This window comes from Cnephaeus nilssonii (assembly GCF_951640355.1).
Source record: "Cnephaeus nilssonii genome assembly, chromosome: 4".
In the NCBI taxonomy this organism is placed as follows: domain Eukaryota; kingdom Metazoa; phylum Chordata; class Mammalia; order Chiroptera; family Vespertilionidae; genus Cnephaeus; species Cnephaeus nilssonii.
In genome coordinates, this window is record NC_137075.1 from 76,465,653 (window position 1) to 76,483,751 (window position 18,099).

Here is an 18,099-nt window from a genome sequence, read left to right on the forward strand (position 1 = left end):
GGTATTTGCTATCCCTCCCACACTCAGTTTTCTCTTCTGTTAATGAAGACGACAACAGTCCTTGCTCTGCCTGCCCACAAGAGTTGTTGTGAGGATTAAATTGATTGGTTTAAGTGGCAGTTCAGAGCCAGATATAGAAAAAGACCTTTATGTTGACGGTCATTTCATCACTGGTTTTCAAACAGGCCACCATTGTTAAGGATGCAAAATGTATTGCAGCTTTCAAAGGTATCATGTAGTTTGAGATCTTCTGTGTTGCCTGCATTAGACAGTAAACGCCCAGAAAAAAAAAAAATGCTCTCAAGAAGTCCAAATTTTTGCTAGTCTTTACTCACTAAGAACAGCTATCTTTATTGAGAGAAAAACAATGTTTTCAAAGTTTACAGTTTACTCATTTTTAGCTGCTGTTGGATTGTCTGAAGGGAACTCTCCCTGGGTTTGTGGAATGCTTCTTAATTTCAACAGTTACATAAAGGTCCTTTGATTTTTAATTTTGATTTTTCAAGCTGCTTTGCTTTTTTGGCCCAGACCAATTCACTGAGTTAGTTTGTATGCATCGTGTTCCTCTGCTCAAGGCAGTTTCCTAATTGTAAACTGGCTTAAGTACCCCAAGTATCCTAAGTTGAAATTCTGAAGTCGAGTGGCTTTATAAAATATTTGCCGTGAATTTGCAGAACTTCTCTTGGGTCTATAGACAACTCTTTCTCTGCCAAAGATCTTTCCTACGTCAAGCCCTTTGCCTACGCTGATCCCTCTGCCTGGAGAGCTCGCCTTGATTCTTTGCAAAGCTGACTCTCATCCTTCAGCTCAAATGCGACCTTCTTAAAAGGGACTCCTTGTTTCAAGCCATCTCCCTGATAGAGCTCCTTATTTCCTTTACAGCACTGATCACAATCTGTTTATTTATTTACTTCTTTGTCTATATCCCTCATTATAATATCAGCTCCTTGGGAGCTGGGCATTTGCCCAGTGGTGTCATTACCTACCCCTAGCACCCAGCACCCAATAACTATCTGTTGAACAGATGAACTTCTCTGACAAGAACCACACCAATGTTGTAAGGCATAGCAATATACAGTTCTCTTGAGGCAAGAGCCTATTCTAAAGCGTAACCAAGGCTTGGCCTGTGGTGTTCACAGTGCCCATTGCTCTCAGGGACCAGGAGGAGCCCAAGTGGCAGCAGAAGGACTGCTGACTTCCCTCTGCTCCACCCTAATGGGCCTCAGTGATGTCACACAGGATAGAATTCTCTAATCCTTTTCATTCTGTAACAGTCCTTTAAACAGCTACGTTTTTCATAACCTGATATGTTGAGGTGAAGGGGGGTAGAGGAAGGAGGACTGGAGTGAGGGCGCACCCCCCAACAAAATCAGGGTAGGGGCACTATTCGCTAATATGCATTGCCTCAGTAGAAAGTGGTTAGCAGAAGCTGTAATTTGGACTAAGCTAAAGAAAAGAGAGAAAAGAAGAATGGGGAAAAGGGTAAGGGAGAAAAAAAGCAAACAGAAGAAAAGCATAATAAAAAGAAAAGAGAGAAGAGGACAAATGAAGAGGATGTTCGTGAGAAAAAAGCATGAAACAGGTAGTAAAGCGGGAGGAGGATGGAAGAGCTGGACCTATGTTCTGCTGGGCTTTGTAACTTGGGTAGTGACTGGCTTCAGTGTAAAAGGATGAATGGGTCAGGTGATGGGGATCCTCAGGGATTCCCTTGAGGAGTCACTTAAATTGCTGGGATTTATTTTGAGGGGCCCAAGCAAGGCTGTCTCAGGGGTGACTCTCCTGGGTGGATTCACAATAGTAATTTTGGAGCCAGGAATGTTAATTTTTTTAAAAAATCATGATTGTGGAAGAAAATCATGATTGAGAGAGTATTACTCATCAGTCTAAGCTTTAGACTCCTCACTGCAGCCCCTGTTCCACCCAAGCCTCCCGATTACTAGACTAATAGCATATAGTACTTAAATTCAGGACTTGAAAGGCAATCTGTCAGAAAATCTTCTTCTTTGGTAACTGAAATATGAACAGATTTCCAAAGCAGAGTAGGATAGTTTAAAAAATATACCTATAAAAATTACTAAACTACAGCTATTGCAATCTATTCAAACTATTTCATAAAAACTATGAACATCCCTAACAAGTGTAGGCCCAAGAAAATCCTTATAGTTCAAAAGAAAACAAAACTTTTAACATTTTTTCAATGTCCTTTTGCCCCTTTCTAGATAGTATAATATTTAAGAAATATTTAGTATGATACTTAAGGAAATAATTGTTATTATAAGGAAGGGAATATTATAATATCAAGCATATATATTCAGGCAATATTAACATACCTTTGCTCCAAATTTTTAAATGTTAATCTTATAACCCATGAGTTTCTTAGTTTCCCATAAGTTTTCCAAAATGTCCCTGCAAGCTGTATCAAAAAATAAGAAATAGAGGAAAATGCAGTTTTATTGGCAGTTTTTGATACACTGTACAGACTCCCTAAAAATCTCTTTATGCTCAGAATTTCTTTTTCCTCTTCTGCTATAATTGACCCAGATTCTCCTACAAATATAGAGCAGAGAGAAGGAAGATATGGATGCCTAAAGGAAGGAAGTAGAAAGACAGACAAGACCTTCAAGTTCAATGCCACTATTGCCATTGGCAACCCTGGTTCTGCCTTATGAATAAGAAAATTTGTTTTCTAAGACACTCCAAAAACTGGTTGCCACATGAGCTAATCATGCTTTTACTTGTCTGAAGTATTAGGGATTCCAAAAGGCAGTTTCAAAGATCTTTGATCTAATTTTCCTTTTTTTTTTTTTTCTTTTGGCAAGAGGTAATTAGGAAATGTGTCCTCACATGATACTGGGACTAAGTGCAGAAGTGAATTTTATTTTACTTTGTATACATGGAAATGATCCATCTTCATCTTACTCTAAGAAATTCTAACCTCAAACATATTGGGTAGAGTGATTTGGGGGTTCCTTAAAGATTTGGCCGGCCAGTGACCATTTGGTGATATTTGATCTTGTTCGGTCCCAGCCCTAAAAGTGAAACAAACAGAATCTTCCCCAAAAAGTCATGTTGAAGAAATTGGAGATGACTTTTACAGCTCTAAAAAGCAGCTAAATGGTTGCTGATGACAGAAAGACAAAATAAGAGTTGGGGCAACAAAGTGGTTTTAGGAGATACAACTTGCTCTCTAGAGTAAGTTCCTGAGATAAAATGGAGAGGCCTCATAACAAATTTACCATTTTATTGGCCAGAACCCAATTTGACTAATACTTTTCAGTGTTCTTTTTAAAGTACCTGTCTACTACAGTGAAGTATGTATATGTTTGTTTTTCTCTTTGTATATTTCGGAGCATTTAAAAACAAACAAACGGATATTTCTTTTAAACTTCTATTCCTGCAAATGTGGTGTAGGCCAAATCCACGAACAGGTTAAGCTTCTGACGAGAGAGGGAAAGGCACCGCAGCCAATGGGAACCCATGCTGGTGATGTACTGCTCCCAAGTTCTCATTCATTGGCCGGCTCGGGTTTGTCATTCTATCCCCGGCGTCTGCAAACAGCGTGGGTCGGGTTTTCCGCAGTCCAGCTAGCTAAACTGGATTTTGGCCTCCTGCACGCACAGTTTCAATTAGGTCTAGTCGCTCTCTGACTTCTCACAGCAGCAGATTATACTCTAGCTTTTGAAAAATCTCCTTTCCTTTAATTTCACTTGGAGGTCGTTGGCGGTTCCCAGTGACAGAATCATGTGACAGACATGTGCAAATAAATACAATGTGGCATCCCACGAGCTAGACAGAAAACCTGCCAGAATCTCAGAGCATGTGCCCTGTGCGTGCATGTGGGTGGGTGGTGGTTTTGTGTGTGTGTGTGTGTGTGTGTCTTCGCCCTTCGGTCGCGAGGTTTGTGGTTGGGGTACTTGCAGGGATCTCCCGGGGTCACTGGGGGAGAAGGGATCCACAGAGGGGGAGCCTAGGGGAGGGGGTTCTGGCGGCGGCCTAGAACCCAGCGCGCATTCGAGCCACACACAGCCGCCAGGTGGCGAACAGGCCGGGGCCGCGCCGCAGAGAGGTGGCAGGGGCAGGTCCGTCTGCGGGGCTCCGTGGACGGCGGCATCTTGGCGGGGAGCGGGATGTGGATTCGCAGACAGGTGGAAGCGCGGGGCGGGAGGCGCGGACGCCCGAGGGAGAGCCTCCGAGTCCGACACAGCAAACTGCTGGGTTGGAGAGGCCCTCGATTCCCCCCTCCCCCCCGCACTGCTCCTAACAGTCGCGACACTGCCCAGCGCCGGTGCCCAGTTCCGAAACGGGATTCGAATACTTCCTTGACTTCGGCCTGGTGTCCTGGCCTTCGCAGCGAGAAAAGCTGGGTAGGGAGTGGCGTCATCTACGGCCGCCCCGCCCACGCCGGCCCGCCGGCCGGCCCTCGCCGCAGTTCCTGCCCAACGACATCCGGGTCTCTCCGGCTGCTCGGCCGCGCCGCGGCGGTGGCGGTGGCGGCGGCTGAGCCGGCCGGGCGAGGTGGGGCGGGGCGGGCGGAGCGGTGGGGGAGGGGCAGCAGGGCTCCGTCGTGAGCGCGCCTGCGCGAGTACGCGCTCAAGGCGGCGGCGGCGGCGGCGGCGGCGGCTCTAGGGGCGGGAGCGCGCGCAGGAGCGAAGGAGCAGTGGTCTCGGGCCGGCCCGGCCCGCAGCTTCGGGTGCTCGGGCGGCTGCAGCTCAGGAACCGGTGGTTGGGGAGGGGGGGTGGGGGGGACTCCAGGCAGGTGGGTCGCGAAAGCGATGAATCTTCGGCTCTTCCTCCTCCTCCTCCTCCTCAGGGACCCGCTCTCCGCTTGCCGCTCCAACGCCCGGATGATCTGAGCCGCGAGGGCGCCGAGAGCCGGGGGCCCGGACGCAGCCCGGCTCCTCCCCTCCTCTGCCCCCTCCCCAGTCTGACCTGGTCCGCAGCCGCCTTGGTGACCCCCATCCCGCCCCCTCCCCGGCCGCCCTCGCCGCCGCCGCCTCGGCCGACCAGGGACCTGCCCGCCCGCGGCTGCTCCGGGTAAGCGCGAAGCTCGGGCCGAGGGCGGGCGGGCGGCGCGGGCCTGCGCGGCCGCGGCGGCGGCCAGGCCTGGGGCCTGGGGCCTGTAAACAAGCCGGGCGTCTGCCGGGGCGCTCCCGGGAGGAGACGCGACAACTCCTCCCCCTGGCCCGGCCTCCTCCTCGGAGTCGGGCGGCGGGCGGCGAGGGGTTAACGCTCCGCGAGGGCGTCGGCGAGGAGGCGGGGGCGGGGTGTTGGTGGCGGCGGCGGCGAGGGGAGGGGGCGCGACCCTCGGCCGGGTTGGGTGTGGGTGGCGGCGACGCGGGTGAGGGCCTTGGGCCGGCCCGGCCCGGGAGCGGCCGGCGGAACTTTTCCCGAGCGGCGAGGGGGCTCCCGTCGCCCCCGCCCGCCTGGCCGCCCTGGACTCCAACCAGTGGGAGGGAGGCCCGCAGAGAGAAGCGGGGGCGGGGGGGGGGGGGGCTTCCTTTGGACCGAATTTGGCCTCGATACACCAAATTCTGTAGAATTTGGTTCAGGTTTTATAGGGCGCAGAGCTGAGCGTGAGGCTAATTCAGAACTCAAGTCAGTGATGCCTCCGATTCATTCATTATTAAGGCATCGAACAGATCCATTGAAGTAAATCACACTGATTTCTTCTCGTCTTTTTGGCCGTGTTAATTGTGTGGGTAAAAGTTCTTGATGTTAACGTTTGGTTGAGGTATAGTTCTTTTCTGCTTGTAGATTTGAAATATTTTCTGGCTGTGGAGAGCCTTCTACCCCTCGCAGTTTTAGATAACGTTTTGAAAATTTCATCACCTGAGTTATTTTTCCTTTTCCTCAAGCACGTGGTACTTAAAAATCCACAGAGGTCATCAGTTGTCCAAGCCAAGAAATCTATGCGCCACCCCCCCCCCCCCTTAAATTTTCTGCTAATTGAAATAATGAGCCTAATGCATTCTAATAAGTGGTTGGAAGAGTATCCAGAATTGTAAAAATACGGGAGATAGTTACTTTCTCGCAGTGAATGATTTTGACATTGAAAGAAATTAGACGTTTTAAAAATTGTTTTGAGGAATAAGGCTTAATATTTTCAAATTTGCACATTGGGATTTTAAATACAGCCATTTTTTAGATGCAAACAGCTCTGAAGAGTCAAGAGGATTTATTTATTTAAACAGTACTCTGCTGAGCGTTAGGGGTTCCAGAGTCCTCAGAGGTCCAGCAGGGCTTGCTCTCCAACTCCTTAATTGGAACAACCTCATTTTTATACTTTTATTTATATGTTGGGCCTATGCCAAAGATGGTATTTCTGTAACTCTTTACAGACTAGAAAACGGACTAGGAAGACAGTGACCCACCCCACTGCCTATTTCCTAATCATACATGTTACCTTTATTAACTTAGTATTTCCTTTTCCTGTAAATAATTTGAAGCACAAACATTCCTTGTCTGATTTTACAGTCCTCTTCTTATGTGTAACTCACATTTCTGATTAAACATTCAATCATGTAGGGATGATTGCTTTTAACTTAATGAACTACACATGGAAGTTATTTAAGACATTTTTTATTTGATATCTAAACATTTTTTTCACATCAGTGAAATCATTTTGAGAGAGGTAAGGTTTGGCTAGGTACCTCATATATTTGAGAAGTAACATGGTTGAAGCCTGCATTCATCAAAATTTTGTACATGGCATAGGTATAAATAAATATAAATATACATGTGTATATATATTTATTATTTTTAACATGGTTTGTATCTGTTTATACTTTAGTTTGAAAGGCTGAGTGATGACCATAATTACAGTATAAACTGTTGAAGGGAACATTGCACTAGGAGACGAGAATTGTTTAGTCATGGCTGTGCTCCAACATATCTGTGTCCATGGACAAGTCCTTTAACCTTTTGAATCTCAGTTTACAAATTGGTAAAGCCAAAAGAGTAGATTATATTATCAGATGTACTGTCCAGTTGTTAAATTTTTTTATCTTGTTCAATGTGCCTTGACCAAATGCTTGGTATGTACTTTAATGTTTCAGCATTCTAAAGCTAATTTTCTGCCTGGGGTTTTGTCTTATTTAGAAGAATTTTAAGTGGGTGATTGTTCTTTAGGGAAGATATCCAGTAGGTAGCCTTTATTGACTTTTCTATCAGGATTGGGAAGTCTAGAAAAACTCTTGGGAGGAAGGGCGATTGAAATTACACAAGAGACAAAGGGTGGTTGAGACTGTAGGTTTGAACAATCACATGGCCCTTGGTAGTTTGATCACCCCAAATGATTATCTAACTCTTGGCATAGGCACCTGACCCTGAATGTTACCTCTCTCCCTGCCCCCCTGCCCCCAAGTATCACAATGTTTATTGATAGATACAAGTGTATAAAATTAGGGCATAAACATGACTTGATAATGAATGTTACTCTTGACTACTTTCCATCCTTAATCCAATCAGAGGAAGGAGGCAGCCATGTAAGAAAATCCGCTCATGTGGAGTGCTATAAGGGTTAAACAAGAAGGTTAAACAGGGTGTGGCCCTGTAAAATATATGGACCTTGGGGGAGGAGGAAGGTGTTATGAGGCAACTAGGAAAAGTTTGTGTCTTCCTATTCCTTTGAGTAGTATTTTTATTCCAGAATATGTTACTTTCCATCTCAAATCACATTGGTGACCAAAATTTTTTAAATTGAGTTATTTCACTTATTATTTTACTATTAGCCTCTATGTATAAATTCTGTGAATTTCCACCTGGGATTATTCCCACCTGGGTCCTTATATGAAAGCAGCTTGGGTTAAATTATATCAAAATCAAGAGATTGATTATATCCTTTTTTGCCTCTTTCTAATATCTAATGTGCTCCATATTACTCAAGTAAAAAATTTATATTTTATTTTGAGTCTCCAGGATATATTCCGTGATGATTTTGACCTTTGCATGTCCTAGTTGTCTCTGTATTACCTAGATAATCTCTTTACAAAGCTTGTTTTGCTGAGGCAGGTAGGAGGAGCTAGAGAAAATAAACAGTTATGAGAGGTGAGCTTCACTAATCTTTATCTAAAATGTAATACACACTTTAGAGTTTTTGTGAGAAACTGAGGGAAAGATACTGGATATTAGCATATATTAATAAATGATACTGTGTTTATAAAATTAAAAGTGTTTTAAACATTTCTTGAGTTAAATGTGCAATAAATGAGGGAGCTTGAGTTTTTATAATTATTAATATGTTTATTTGGAATCCATTGACCAGTTTTATGTAGCATTCATATTTAGGATTCAGTTTGAAAGTCATTAGAGTTTGTGGCCGAAAAGATTTGAATTAAAATCCTATGAGAAACCAAAGTACTTTTAGATCAGAAGAAAGTGAGTAAGAAAAGCCATAATTTGTTACTATTTATTTGTGTCAGACTGTAATTTTCACCACAGCCCTCTAAAATATCTGATGTTGCTATCTCTGTTTCAAAAATGAAATATTGGCTCAGAATTGAAGTTACATGCCAAGATCAGATCTGTATAGATATAAAATTATTTTCAAAATATTTGAGTGGATTTTTCCCATTTAGATGATCCTTCTTGTTCTTAGGAATTAAAATTTGAAAAGCTGAATATTAATACTTTTGATCCAGATTCCTAGAGTTAAGAGTATTTATACATTTACTTAAATCTTTCAATGCAAGGGTCCCTTCTAAAACATTCAGGAAAGATTTAAGAAGCTAAGTTCATTTCCTCATTCCCAAAGTTTCAGAAGTCAGCAGAGCTAATTTTATGTCTTTAACTATCACTGTTCAAATTGAGGAATGAATCAATGTACTGAAATGATTGATACTAAGGGAAATGTTTTTGAGTACTCTCAATGTGTAGAGCCACATTGAAGGCTACAAAGAGAAGAAGGTAACACTTCCTAGTGGGATGATCTTGGACAAGCTTCTTGATTTCTCTAAGCCTCAGTTTTCTTTATCTGTCAAATGGAAAAGCTATTCTCATAAGGTAATCTTGAAGATTAAATTAAATAATTATGTAAAGCAATTGATATATTTTCTACCATGAAGTACCAAAGAAATATGGTAGCTATTATTATTGAGTATATGCTATTATTGAGTATATGAAATCTTCAGATACCTAGGGAAATAGAGACTTAGTGGGTATGAGAGGATTGTCTTTGAGTATAATTTTATTTATTTATTTTAAAATATACTTTTATTGATTTCAGAAAGGAAGGGAGAGATAGAAACATCCTATCTAATAATAGACAAATATGCAAATTGACCATACCTCCGCTACACCCAAGCCACGCCCACCAGCCCAAGCCACGCCCACCAGCCAATCAGGGCGAGTATGCAAATAAACCGAACCAAGATGGCTACAGCCACCGAGAGCAAGGTTTCCCAGGCAACAGAGGGAAACAAGCTTTCCGCCTGCCCTTGACAGGCCTAAGCCTCCACTCAAGCTACAAAGTTTCAATTAGAGAAGGTAAACAAATTCAAACAGAATGGCGGCAGCCACGGAGCTGGAGAGACCAGGCCAGGGTTGCCCGCGGTAATGGAGAAAGCAAAGCTTTCCGCACACCCTGGCCGGGCTCAGGCCTCTGCTTAAGGCTACAACGTTTCAATTATAGAAGGTGAATTAAATCAAACAGAAATGTCTGCCGGTGGAGCAGGCAGGAGGCTTGGCTCTGCTCCAGACTACAAAGTTTCAATTGTAGAAAGTAAATAAATTCCAGATACCAGTGCCTCCGCTTGGGTCGCCAGGGGGCGTGGCTGGCTTGCAAACCACCACAGGCCCCTTGCTCAGGCCGCCCCACACCCCAAGGGAACCCCCACCCTGATCTGGCACACCCTTCAGGGCAAACCAGCTGGCCCCCACTCCTGCACCAGGCCTCTATCCTATCTAATAAAAGAGTAATATGCAGATTGATCATCACTGCAACACACAAATATAGCTGCCCCCATGTGGTCAAAGATCCTGCCCCCATGTGGACACAAGATGGCCACCACAAGATGGCCAGCAGGGGAGGGCAGTTGGGAGGCACCCGGCCTGCAAGGGAGGGAAGTTGGAGGCGATCAACTCTGCAGGGGAGGGCAGTTAGGGGTGATCGGGCTGGCAGAGGAGGGAAGTTGGGGGCAAACAGGCTGGCAGGGGAGCAATTAGGCATCAATCAGGCTGGCATGGGAGTGGTTAGGGGGTGATCAGGCTGGCAGGCAGAAGCGGTTAGGGGCAATCAGGAAGGCAGGCAGGCAAGCAGTTGGGAGCCAGCAGTCCTGGATTGTGAGAGGGATAACCAACTGCCCATTTAGACCCGATCCCACTGGGATTGGGTCTAAATGGGCAGTCGGACATCCCTTGAGGGGTCCCAGATTGGAGAGGGTACAGGCTGGGCTGAGGGACACCCCCGCCCCTCCATGCACGAATTTCGTGCACCGGGCCTCTAGTCCTATATAATAAAAGCCTAATATGCTAAGTGTCCGGTCGTCTGTTCAACCAATCAAAGTGTAATATGCTAATGATATGCTGATGCCGCTCAACCACTCACTGTGATATGCACTGACCACCAGGGGGCAGACACTCTGACTGGTGGGTTAGCTTGCTGCTGGGGTTGGTCTGATCAGGACTGAGTGAGAGAGGCCAGACACGCCCTGGAGCCCTCCTCGGCCCCAATCATGCACTGGTGGAGTCCATCGGCCTGGCCTGCACCCTCTCGCAATCTGGTACCCCTCAGGGTATGTTGGAGAGCTGGTTTGGGCCCGATCCCACAAGCCAGGCTGAGGGACCCCACTGGTGCACGAATTCGTGCACCAGGCCTCTGGTCAGTGATAAGAGAGAATCATTGATCGGCTGCCTCCTGCATGCCTCCACATTGGGGATCGGGCCCACAACCTGGGCATGTGCCCTGACTGGGAATCGAACCGTGACCTCCTGGTTCATAGGTCGACGCTGAACCACAGCCATGCCGGCTGGGCTGAGTATAATTTTAGCCACTAATCTGGAAGCTATAAGAGAGTGAGTAGAGACTTTAGAAGAGATTGGGGTTATAGAATTTACATATGAATAGACGAAAAGTTAAGAGATAATGGGAAAGTTACGTATGAGTAGATTTATTTGACTATGAAGCTGGAGAAGAGTCATGGGTTTGGAGTAGATGATTAAATAGAGGATAAAAAAAGTAATAAAGTAAAGGTGAATGTTCAGTAAGTGAGGGAAATACAAGGGTTGGTATTTCGAAGAGGAGTTAACAGTTCATGATTAGAAATGGGCAAGAAGATACTGCTACAGGAAAAGATGAAAGTAAGAAAATGAATTTATTCTAATTAACTTAGTTCTTCCTGTAAAAAAGAAATAGGGAGTTTTCATAAAAGGTATTAAAGCTTTATATGTGGGTCCTGGGTTATTTAAAGTTGAAGAATTGCATTGGAACAATTCCAGTCTTCTTACCTCATACCCAGACCATGGTTTTAGAATGCTTAACTGGTCTTTACCACTAGCATCTTGTACTGTATCTCCCACATTCTATAAACCACAAAATTCTTTCTAAAATGCTATTTTCATCATATTATTTCTCTGTTCAATATACTCAATGACTTCTTTTGCCTCTACAATAAAGTTTGGAAATCTTGGTTTGGCTTTTGACACTTTCCATGATTGGACCTCAGCACTGATCTAATTTCAACCAAACTGGTACACTTGCCATCTCTGGAATATACCCTGTACTTTCAGTGGATCCTTGTTTATGCTAATTGGTAGTTTGAAATTCTTGCCCTTTCTTCTTCAGCTTTTGTTTTCTCCTTTATGAAAGCTCATTTCTAATATTTCCTCTTCCACAAAACCTTCCCTAATCACCAGAGTATTTCTTCTCTTCTTTTCTCTGTACTTCTATATATTTATTGTATTTTATGTATTATATCTATTGCTTTAATAATATAATTTTCTCTGTATTTGTGTTTTAATTATAATTGTGTGTTCATTTTAATTATACAATTCTGAAGGGCAAAATACAATAACTTTTTTTTTTTTTTGAATCCTCAACCAAGGATATTTTTCCATTGATTTTTAGAGTGGAAGAGAGAGGGAAAGACAGAGAGAAATATCAGTGTGAGAGAAACACATTGATTGGTTGCCTCCTGCATGAGCCCCAACCAGGGGAGGAGCCTGCAACCACCGTACATGTCCTTGGCTGGAATCAAACCCGGGACCTGCAGGCCAACGCTCTATCCACTGAGCCAAACTGGCTAGGACAATACAGTAACTTTTTATTATACCCAAAGCCTAGCACAATGCCTTTCAGATATTTTGTTAGGGTTAGGCAAAATCTACCTGAGAGTGGGAGTGATTGCTGTAGGCAGTGGTGCAAGAATTTAAGACCTTTCTGGGAGCAGATATTTATTACACTGTTTATATATTATTTTGGCTGAACCTGGATATTTAAGAGTGAATATTACGCAAAACTGGAATGTGGCAGAGTTTGTGTTGGTATAGAAAATTAACTTGACTGATTCTGGACCTTAAAGGTTTCATTTTAATTTTCTGTATTTAGGCTTTGAAGCTTCACAGGACATTCGTAACATGCATCTCTGTTTCCAGTTACATTTGCAGATATTATGAACTATACATTCTTTTAAACAGAGGAATTGTGGTATCACAGCAATTACACAGTGTATTAGCAACTATCAACTGATTTAATGTGAACCAAACCAATGTTTAATATATGAATAGTCTGTTCATTAAAACCTCTAAGCTAAACTTTAAACCTTATCAAACTGTTAAAACTATTTCCAATATTTAGAAAATACAGCCCTGACTGGTTTGGCTCAGTGGCTAGAGCGTCGGCCTGCAGAATGAAAGGTCCCAGGTTCGATTCCGGTCAAGGGCATGTACCTTGGTTGCAGGCACATACCCAGTGGGAGGTGTGCAGGAGGCAGCTGATCGATGTTTCTCTCCCATCGATGTTTCTGACTCTCTATCCCTATCCCTTCCTCTCTGTAAAAAGTCAATAAAATACATATTTTTTTAAAGAAAATACATATAAAATTTCCTTTATTAAATTTTTAAATGGAAATTTTATATAGGCAGCTTAGATTCATTTATTGGTGTATGATACTAAAGAGACCAGAATCATGAATTTGATTCTTTGTGTGCCTCTTCGTTTTTTCTAGCCTTGACATTAGCTAATAACAATTATAGAGCATAATTGAGCACTTATATGCCAAGTATTATTATAGAAAATTTCAAGTATTATTTCATTAAATATTCATATCTATATGGGATACATACTATTACTACCTATCTGTTAATAGATGAAGAAATTGATGGAGGTTAAGTTACCTGCCCAAAGTTTGACAGCTAGTAACAGAAACCAAACACATGTCATTGGACTCTTCAAAGTATTTATATTTGTGGGTTACTGCAGTTTTGTTGCTATTGCTAAAAGAAAATATGTTGGCAGTTGTGATAGATTAGAAAATCTATCTGTATGGGGAGGATATGACTGGTTTCATTGTACCCAAAAAGTGAGTCTTGTGATTGAATTGGGTTCTGAAGTGGAAGTGTGTGCTAAATTTGAGGTTACAGTATTATGTGTCATGTCAGCTCCTTTTTAACACTTTTCACCAAGAAGAACTATTCAATTTTTAATATTAAAAAAGCATATAAGATACACCTATAATACAACTAGTACCACAAGCCAAACACAATTTTATGACTTTCATCTATAGGAGATGCAACTTGCTTGCTTACTACCTTTGTTGCCAAAATTCAGAAATGAAAATGTTAATGGTAAGGATAAGGGAAGAAAGGCTGTGTATAATTTTTGGTTTTGTTTTGCAAACAGAATCATAAAACTTAACCAGGCTTTAGAAAAACATCTTTGAAGTATGCCATCATGCTTCAGAATGTAAATAGGCAATAAATAAAATTTTCACTTTTTATAAAGCAGTAGAATATTATCTTTGCTGAGAGTCTGTAAGGCTGTTTTGGATGTCAAGAGGCTGATCTTAGAATTGGCAGCTTTTGTTTCGTAGTCAACCCACAGCTTAATCCTGTGTTACTCCATATCTGTTGTCTTCATTTTCTCCATCTGCATACATGCCTCCTGATACAAGCGAGTACTTCAACAACTACTGAGCCACCTAGTGTGATCTATATTCTAAAGAATAACAAAATAGAAATGGCAAGATACAGTTTGTTTGCAGGTCAATTTCTATGGGAATACCTGGGTAGAAAAGAATTCCTAACTCTATTGAGAAGAAGGCACAATGATGGCTGTCATTCATTTGTCTTACATAGTAATCAAATGTCATGATATGGTAAGCACTATGAATAAAAAGGCATGATCCCTTCCCTCATGGATCTTAAAATCTAAAATGAGATAATTCTTTCACAGGGTTTTATGTGCTTTGATAAGGGAAATACAGGATTCTGTAAGCTCATGACTAATGGTAGGTTTATTTCCTGAGACACAGAACTGGGTAGGAGAAGTGGTAGGGAATTGAGAAATGCCATTTTGGGCCATGTCATTTGACGTGAGGCTAATAAAGTATAGGAGGGTGTATGTGTGTTTAGAAAGATGAAATTTTTACTGAAAAAAAGTTTCTGTTATTTTTCCAGCATCCTTTCCATATACACAAAGCATCTCATGGATGAACTCAGTGAATAATTTTGTTTTAAGAGTGTTAGCTTGTATGGACATAAGTCTTATCTCTTCAAGAGAAATACTTTGGGGTCCTTTTTCCAGTTGGACATTTCACAGCAATCAGGGACCCCTTGGGGGATGTCAGACTGATAGTTTCGGCCTGATCCCTGCAGGCCAGGCCGAGGGACCCCACCGGTGCATGAACCCATGCACCAGGCCTCTAGTTGAGATATAACTTAGCATAAATTTACCCATTTAAAATTTATAGCTCAAAAAAATAAAATTTATAGCTCAGAACTTTTTATTATATTCATAGGATTGTACAACCATTACCACAATTTAATTTTACAACTTTTTTTTTTTTTTTTAAAGAAAAAATTGGGAAGGGAGAGGGAGAGACGGGAGAGGGAGAGACGGGAGAGAAAGAAACGTTGATGTTAGAGAGACACATTGACTGGTTGCCTCCTGCACATGCCCCAATGGGCCAGGGATGGAGCCTGCAACCTAGGTACATGCCTTTGACTAGAATCGAACCCGAGACCCTTCAGTCCTTAGGCCAACGCTCCAACCACTAAACCAAACCAGGTAGGGCTGGAACATTTTCATCACCCCTAAAAAAATGTTGTACTCATTAGCAGTCACTCCCTATTCTCTCCCCCAGCCCTTGTCAACCACTCACCTACATTCTGTCTCTATAGGTTTTTGCCTTTTGGGTATTACCTATAGGTAGAATCTAGATAACTTTTTGATCAGTGATTTCTAGCCTGTATCAGCATCTTGTATATCTCATGAAATAGCCTGCTATGAATAATTTAGCCTCCTTTTTACAGCTTAAATAATGGTTGTTTTCTTCTTCTCGGACCAGGAAAAAATATTCAATAATTGGAAGTCTGTATCCAAATTTAAATCAAGATTCAGGCTTTCCACTAGTATAACTTGAACAAATATGTATCACTCATCCTCACCTTTAGTAGTAGTGTTTTTCACCGTGGCTTGCTCAGTAGCCCCCCAGCTTTCCCTAGAATGTTCCTGTGGTAGTGATTTCTCTTCTACCTCTCAAACTCAGATTTGCATGAGTTCATTAACATGTTTCCCTTTGCAGCTGGCTTGCTGCAACACTACCTTCTCATTCCCCTAAGCCAGTGGTCGGCAAACTCATTAGTCAACAGAGCCAGATATCAACAGTACAAGGATTGAAGTTTCTTTTGAGAGCCAAATTTTTTAAACTTAAACTTCTTCTAAAGCCACTTCTTCAAAATAGACTTGCCCAGGCTGTGGTGGTTTGTGGAAGAGCCACACTCAAGGGGCCAAAGAGCCGCATATGGCTCGCAAGCCGCAGTTTGCCGACTACGGCTCTAAGCCCAAGAATGAGGAAGAAATAAAAGCAAGAAAGGAAAAATAGAAAAAGAGACTGCTCAGGCTGGGGAGGGACAAGGTGGTAAGAGCAGTAGTAGAAATGGTATACAATTTGCAAGAAGACTAAATTTGTGGGAAGAAGAATAAAACTTGGCTGCTGCTTAGGAGAGAATAAGACCTAGAGGGAAAGACAGAAGGCAAAAAAAAAAAAAAAAAAAGCCATAGAAGGCTAAGATGTAATGATGTAAAAAAAGATAAGTGAAATTTTTTAAATGTTCAGTTCTGAATTTTTAATATTAGTTATATGTAAGTAAAGCACAAATGATAATTACATTTTCTGATGAGGATTAGTACCCTTGACATTGTTTCTTTCCAGAACTTTGTGTAGGCCTTTTGAAGCTGAACCATAGTCATGTCTTTTGGGTTGTTTGAAGATCTTCAGGTTGGAACCGGGTGCAGAGTCGGAAACCCATTTCACCTTGGGATTATCCTTCAAAGAAGTCCCACAGAGAATTAAAGGCACTGTCCCCTGAGGTTTTCTAATTGGAAGGGCAGAAATCCTCTTCTGGGTGCCTCATGTTCAGTGGGCTGCTTCAGAGATATACAATTAGCCAGAGTTTGGCTACTAATTGAGAAGTGGCCATTGCCAAAGAAAATCTTATTTGATTTGATAAATCAGGAATGTTTTGGTTGGATTAGAATTTTTAGTGAGATTTTTAAGGACAGTCAGTAAAAGTGCCTCAAAAGAGCAGAATCCCACATGTAGTTTTAAAGTAAGTAAAGTCATATAATAAGCAAACTGGAAATTTGGGAAGAGGGAAGTGCAAACCAATAGGAATTGTTAGTGTCTGTATGTGACCACTTGGATGAAATGTTTCAATCTCTGTATTCAGTTCCTTGATCAGAAATATTGCCTATAATAATTTGTATATACCTTTTTCAAGGACCTGGTGATGTAGATAAGTTATTTATTTTTTTTAGAATAACTGAGATTTGTTATTTAACAGGTAAAGTGTATTATATAATTTAAATGAATGTTTTTAGTATTGGAAACAAAGTTTAACCAAATATTTGTGTATATAATTTGTTTTAATAGCAAGTATTCCTTAAAGAGCTCTATATACAGGGGTGGGCAAAAGTAGGTGGTTCACAATTGTGGGTATGGAAAATAATACAGTAATTAATAGAGACTAGTACAAGATAAACTGTTTTGTGTACTTACAGCTATAAACCTACTTTTGCCCACCCTGTACATTTGACCCTTGAACAACATGGCTTTGAACTGCATGGGTCCATTTTTACACAGAATTTTTTTTTAAATTTTTTTTAGTAAATACTATAAATGGATTATTTTCTTTTCTGTAGCTTTATTGCAAGAATGTAGTATATACCCTGGCCGGGTGGTTCAGCTGGTTGGTCTGTTGTCCTGTACACCAAAAGGTTGTGGATTTAATTCCTGGTCAGGGCATGTATGGGAGGCAACCAATCGATGTTTTTCTCTCTCTCTCTCTCTCTCTCTCTCTCTCTCTCTCTCTCTCTCTCTCTCTCTCTCTCTCTCTCATCAATAAAAACATATCCAGGGGTGAGGATTAAAAAAAAAGAATGCAATATATAATAAAGCATCTATATATATAAAGAGGTAATATGCTGATTGGTCCTAACGGTGTCCCAGTCATGACCAGTCAAAGGTGCGTGTGCACTGGCGCGGCCCGGCCCGGAGGGGGCGTCAGGATGGGGGCTGTGCCTCGGCGGAGAGTTCTCATCACTCCTGCTCCAGGGTCTGAAGGCGTGGAGAGGAAGGGAGAGCACATAGGCAGTTAGGGGGTTTAGGCCAGGAGGGGAGTACAGATAGGCAGTTAGGGGGATCAGACAAGGAGGGGAGAGCAGTTAGGGGCATCAGTAAGGCAGGTGAGCGCTTAGGAGCCAGTGGTTCTGGATTGCAAGAGGAATCCCAGATTGGAGAGGATGCAGGACAGGCTGAGGGACCCCCCACCCCCGTGCATGAATTTCTTGCACTGGGCCACTAGTACAAAATAAGTTTTATCGACTTCATATATAATCTATCGGTAAGGTTTCTGGTCAACAGTAGGCTATTAGTAATTAAGTTT

The 18,099-nt window shown here is 42.4% G+C and overlaps 1 protein-coding gene across 2 annotated transcripts in view; it reads left to right on the forward strand.

The window, feature by feature from the left end:
- Window positions 1-4,539: 4,539 nt before the first annotated feature.
- PPM1A (protein phosphatase, Mg2+/Mn2+ dependent 1A) overlaps window positions 4,540-18,099 on the forward strand; it is a 55,296-nt gene continuing 41,736 nt past the window's right edge. Inside the window, exon 1 of one of the 2 annotated variants that reach the window (XM_079769215.1) lies at window positions 4,540-5,034. The gene's annotated coding sequence lies outside the window, so the exon portion shown is untranslated. The remainder of the gene's footprint in view (window positions 5,035-18,099) is intronic. The other variant, XM_079769216.1, reaches the window with a different exon arrangement.